This window comes from Malus domestica, chromosome 14, assembly GCF_042453785.1.
Source record: "Malus domestica chromosome 14, GDT2T_hap1".
NCBI lineage: Eukaryota > Viridiplantae > Streptophyta > Magnoliopsida > Rosales > Rosaceae > Malus > Malus domestica.
The window spans coordinates 26,350,032-26,356,049 of record NC_091674.1 but is presented as its reverse complement, the minus strand read 5'-3'; the positions used below and the strand labels follow the sequence as shown (position 1 = coordinate 26,356,049).

Sequence of the window (6,018 nt, the reverse complement as noted above, 5' to 3'; positions counted from 1 at the left end):
TATTAATAAACAATTTAGGATGCATTCCCTTTGTTGGTGCACATGCACATTGCCTTTTTTTGGGTGCAAATGCACATTGTGTAAATCTTGTATGGAAAATCCAAATCCACAAAGAACAATCTTATTCTTTTTGGGTTTTTATCACAAATAGTCCCTGAAATTGACCAATCATATCAAGATAATCATTGAAATTGAAAATTGATCAATATAATACCTGAAAAAAAAATGTCACAAATCAAGGTAGTGCTTGAAAGTTGATAAGGGGGTATAGTTGACCAAACAAATGAGGAAAGGGTTAAAAACGTAAAATCGGATCTATAATTCAAAAAACGAAAGAATTAAAGGCCGCTGCTTTAACAGGAAGAATCAGACAAGACCATTGCAACGGTCGACTTTTCTCATTCCTCTCCATCTCCGAAGATCAGAAACCGAGAAAAGCAAGAGATATCTCCAACTCCAGATGACGTCGCGGAAGGTACGCTTTCTTCGACGAATCTATGCAAGAAATTATCGTTTCCATTTAATTCTTTATAAATCGAATTTATTCGAAGGATCGATTCAATTAGGGCTGCGTTTTGAAATTTGAATTTTACCGTTCGTGCAAATTTGAAGTCGTTTTGAAAAAAATTAGGGTTTACTTTTCACAAATTCAGTGTTCCTTTTCTGGAAGTTGCTTTGTTTTGAATGTTAGCTTGAATTGATTGGAATTGTCTCGATATTTCTAGAAATTGGATCATTGACAGACCGCTCTGGCAGTTGAAAAGCGAAGCAAAATGTTGGCTGCTAAGGTCAAATAAAACCCCTTAAGATTTTCGATTCCTGGCTAAAAATCTTTGATCTTTCTCTGGTGTTTCTTTTGGGTGAAAGCATTTCTGACATCTGCGAATCCTGCTTTGTTTTTCTTAATTTTCAGCCCAACTTTGGCATAGGACAGAATCGGGCAAGTGGTCCGGAACCGCAATTCTTGGTTCTTCTGCTGGTTTCAAGTTTGTGGTGGTTTATTAATTTCTGACATCGTTTTCCCATTTTTTAAGCAGTTAATGTCCCAAGTTTTTAAGGTTTATACAGAAAGTGACACTGCTAAAGCTTATGCCGGGAGCAGGTAATTGGGGTTTTAAACTTGTGTAATTTCATTTCGATTACCGAATGTTATGGTTTTAATCAATATCTAAGTTGTTTTAGAACATTAAGGTTTAGTTATTGGCAACCATCTAGATTGTAGGGGGAATTATATCTGTTTGCCCCTTTTAATTTCAGGACTTACGCAGCAGTTAACGAAGTATGGACTCAGGAGAACACAGCTGCTTTAATGGTAACTAATGACCTTATTCCTCTGCTTTTTCTGGAGGTGGATTGGGATGTAGTGTTATTTCTTTTGATAAGGAGTTTATGTTTTAATTATGTATTTACTGCTTTCATTCTGTAAATTGTTTTGGAAGTAGATTGGGTTTTCTGGTAAGCTGCTTCCGGACCAGCTAAATTGAGAGAGAGAATTGACCTACTCGTATATCTTGAAAGTTCTCCTTTAATTCTGATTATTTGCTTCCAGGTCATGTTATGTGGGCTTGTCGGCATCCCACTTCCAATGGAGTAATCCCACAATCTCCTATGCATACAAAAAGCTTAGCTACTCTAAAGCATCAGGTAGTATAGTTTTCTGCATAGTGAGAGTTAGTTTGTCTGTTAAATAGTGGAATTGTTTTCACTCTCAAGATTTTGATATGCATACGAGCTTGCGTGAAATTAGTGTCTTTTGTAGGCATTTGATGTGTCAATATATGGATATTAGGACTCTGGATACTTGTTTCTCACGCTGCTACTATTGATTCTCACTGAGAGGACATCTCTCAGTCATTCTTCTGCTTCCCTTTAGAATGCTTGTTTCTGCAATACTGGATACTTTATTGTGATTTTAATATGTAAATTAATTGAGTGGATCTGTTCTTTTCTTTGGAATAGCTTTTGCGGAATAAGCTTGCATCAACAGCTCGAAGTAGTATACGCAAAAATCAAGTTTGAGTGAATTATATCAGAGCATGAAAGTGCATACAACGGAATGCAGACTCCACTAGTCTACCAACTTCCATCTGCTTTGGTAAATCGAGGAGATCCTTCCTGGTAAGAATGTTAAATCCTAGCATGCTATTTCCTTGTAACTCTCCTATTTACATGATTGTGTAGTATGTTGTTTTTGTGAATTCAATACATATTTCTCTGTGTAATCTGAAAAAGAACAAAAGAGCCCTCATATGAGGGGTTCATATGTCAATTATCTCACTAGTCTTAAGATCTCTTAGTTATTTACTAGGGTAAATTACACAAAACTACCTCAACTATGAGTCGAATCACAATCTCATACCTCAACATTGCAATGACATACCTCAACTTATGAATTTGTTGCAATGTTAGACCTCTGTTAAATTTTCTGTCAATTTGGTTGTTAAATGATGACGTGGCAGGAACGGGGTCCCACTGCCACCCCTTCGCCAATTAGAATAAAAAATTAATTAATTATTAATTTTTTATTTAACAATTAAAAAAAAATTCTCTCTCTTATTTCTCCCCGCGGGTTGCACTATTGCAACTGGATTAGATTGCACAATACCTTCCGGCATTCGTGAAGTGTCAGATGCGCAGCCACTTATCTCACCCATGATGGAGAAGAGATAAACGGTTATTCTCCAACGTGACATCCATATGTTAGAACGATATCATCATCAACCTTCTTTATTCCTAGCCACTTAGAGGAATGTTGGGTTTACATTCATATTCCCCTGCAAACAGTGTTACTCCATCATGGCTAATTTCTCTAATCCTAGTTTCCTTGAGGTGGAAATCATCATCCCTATGGTCGAGCCCTTACCTGCTAACCACGCGTCTACTATGTCGACGACAGAATGCCTTGCTTCCACATTCCCTCCAGTTGCAGACATTACTTGACCCCATTTGAAGCATGCTCGAAAAGATCAACTTAAAGTTGGAGAACCTCTGATGCAACCACGCATCCTTTGCCCATGATGTTGAAAGGCAATTGTTGCAACTAGAATCTACCCAGATCGCGACACTGCAATAATCCTGGTCACTGGGATTAGGTATTTGAACACCTTGAGGGATCCAACTTTGATTTCATTTTCAACTTTTGTCTATGCCCTTACGACTGTGGAAACCCCCCTAAGGGCGAGGGACCCTGTGGAGGCACTCAGAGTCAAACTAAGGCCCTTCTTGTTAACCCAAGGCAGTTGAACTTTAACTTCAATAGCCCGACCAAGGCACTGTCAGAGGGCGACACACAGTCGTGCTACGAAGGCGATCCTCTCTCCAACACTTTAGCTTGGGAGGCACCACCAAACAAACACACAGTCGTATAGCTGATAGTGAGGTACTTCAAAGAGGACTCTAACCCTTTGAGCCATATAATGTCATACCAGAACGTTATGGCTTGGTACAATCATAGTGACTCGATATGCAAATGTTCCATGCCACGCTTGAAGGAAATTCCATGAAGTGGTATGCCGGACTCCCATCTGGATTGATCACTGACTTCAAAACCCTAAGTGACGAGTTCATAAAGGCTTTTTTTTTTGTATATAATTGGGTGAATGGTGAGACGGGACACCCAATTCCTGATTCGTCAAAAGGACGACGAAAGCCTCATAGACTATATAAAGTAAGGACGCGGAGGTAAACAGACTTGATGATTGCATGGTCGTCACCACATTCAAGAAGGAACTCTCTATCGAGTTAGAGCTTAGTTGCAAGCACCACAAATCCAAGTACCAGTACATCACCCTCGCGGAGTGCTTTGATAAAGCAAAAGAAATAGTTGTTTAGGATGAAGAGTACATATGAAATGAAAAACCATCCAAGTCTGGTCTCTCCCCAGTACCACGGTCGTCAAACAAGAAGGCGAATGAGCCTCGGTATAAGCGTAGCGGAGGTAAAAACGGGTACCCAAGGCACACGAACCGCATGGAACCATGCAGGGAGCCCCATAGGGATTCGTCCTCCTTCACTCTACTAAATTATTCCCTCAACAATGTCTTGAACAAGATTAAAGATAAACCCTTCTTCAAGAAACCAAGCCCAATGGTGAACCCAAACCCAAACTCCAAGGAGTATTGCAATTATCACAAAGCATGCGGCCACACGACGAGGAACTGCAGAAACCTCAAAGAGTTCATTGAGGATTTGCTCGATCGTGGTTATTGCTAGGAGTTTGTAGCCGAGAAGGCAAATGAAGGAAGATAAGGCAACGCCCAATGAGCGGCTCCAATAGACAAAAATGACGGAGATGAGAAACGTGTAAAAAGGTCCCCACTCCACACCAATTGCATTTATGAGGCCCAAGTATACATGAGGACTTAGCAAATTGAGCAAAAGATCGCCAGTAAGAAGCCAAAGATGGTGGCCTCCATTAATATGTAATTCCCCAGTCTCATGATCAACTTCGAGCAAGTGTGCACTCTGCATGATGATGCATTTGTCGTCACTTTGCAGACCGCTTATGCGAAGATGAGTTGCATTTTAGTTTATGGTGAAGCCGAAGTCAATATGGTTTTCAAGGATACCATGGAGCGCATGAGATTACTCAACGAGATGAGTTGCATTTTAGTTGATGGTGAAGCCGAAGTCAATATGGTTTTCAAGGATACCATGGAGCGCATGAGATTACTCAACGACATCACAAAGACTCGATCAATCCTGAAGGCATTCGAAAGAACATTTGTCCAAATATTAGGAACCCTTAAATTGTTGGTCGTCGTCGGTCCCTACAGTCCCATGATCAACTTGCATGTCGTCGGCGTTCTATCCCCACACAACGCAATCCTAAAGAGAAACTAAATACACATTATGAGGGTTGTCCCCTCAACCTACCATCAAGTAATTCGATATCCCATTCTGACCGGAATGAATTAAGGGAGACTAGGCCAGGGCTCGTTCCTGTGTTGCTTTAAAGTTTTAATCACATCCGCAAGCTTAATCGGACGAAGATGCCCACTCCAACCACCAACCTCGCATAGTAATCAAAATCTGGGGGTTTATTGAGAAACATCAAGGAATTAAGGTGGGTGAGATACTGAGTACATAATTCTCAGGATAGACTGGAGTGGAAGGCCAAGATCGAAGCCAAGCATGATGCAAGAGAAAGCTTTGTACAAGGGTTCTGTGAGATAATAGGGATGTCTTTGCCTATTCGGCAGACGATATGCCGGGGATTGATCCATAAGTAATATGTCACAAAGTACATGTAGACCCGAAGTTTAAACCAGTCATTCAAAAAAAGTGAAATTACGGTCTGCATCGAGGCAAATTTATCGAGACAGAAGTTGTCAAGCTTATCGTTGCGGATTTCGTAGTGAAGGTATATCATCTGGAATGGTTGGCCAATATGGTGCTAGTAAAAAAAAAATGAAAGATGGCGAGTCCGTGTAGACTTTAATGATTTGAATAGGGCTTGTCTGAAAGATAATTTCCCACTCCCACGGATTGACCAACTTGTCGATGCCACATCGGGCCACGAAAGGCTTAGCTTCTTAGATGCATACAGTGGTTACAACCATATTCACATAGACGAATCTGATATGGAAAATACCTTTTTGTAGTGGATAAAGACACCTACTATTACAAGGTAATGCCATTCGAATTGAAGAATGTCGAAGTTACTTATCAAGGCTGGTGAGTCAAGTTTTCAAAGAAAAAAATCAGGAATACTATGGAAGTTTAAGTTGACGACATGGTTGTGAAAAGTAAGAGGAAAGCTGACCACCTAGAAGATTTGGTGGAGTTATTCGACCTGCTTTAAGTATCAAATGAAGCTTAATCCGAAAAAATGCATTTTTGACGTCTAAAGCGGAAAGCTCTTGAGGTATCTAGTAACGTAGAGAAGGATCAAGGCCAACCCTGACCAAATAAAGGCAATCATCGATATGTAGTCCCCTAAGATAGTGAAGGAGATTCAAAGCCTTATAAGAAGAGTGGCATCACTCAACATATTTATCTCCAGGTTAACAGATAAGT

General features: G+C 40.2%; 1 long non-coding RNA gene across 1 annotated transcript; it reads left to right on the top strand.

Annotated features, from left to right (window-relative positions):
* Positions 1-362: 362 nt before the first annotated feature.
* On the top strand, positions 363-2,300 carry LOC103424507 (uncharacterized). Its single transcript, XR_003768459.2, has 7 exons — positions 363-475; positions 726-788; positions 914-947; positions 1,038-1,102; positions 1,258-1,312; positions 1,550-1,644; positions 1,960-2,300. It is a non-coding gene; the product is annotated as an uncharacterized lncRNA (long non-coding RNA).
* Positions 2,301-6,018: the final 3,718 nt, after the last annotated feature.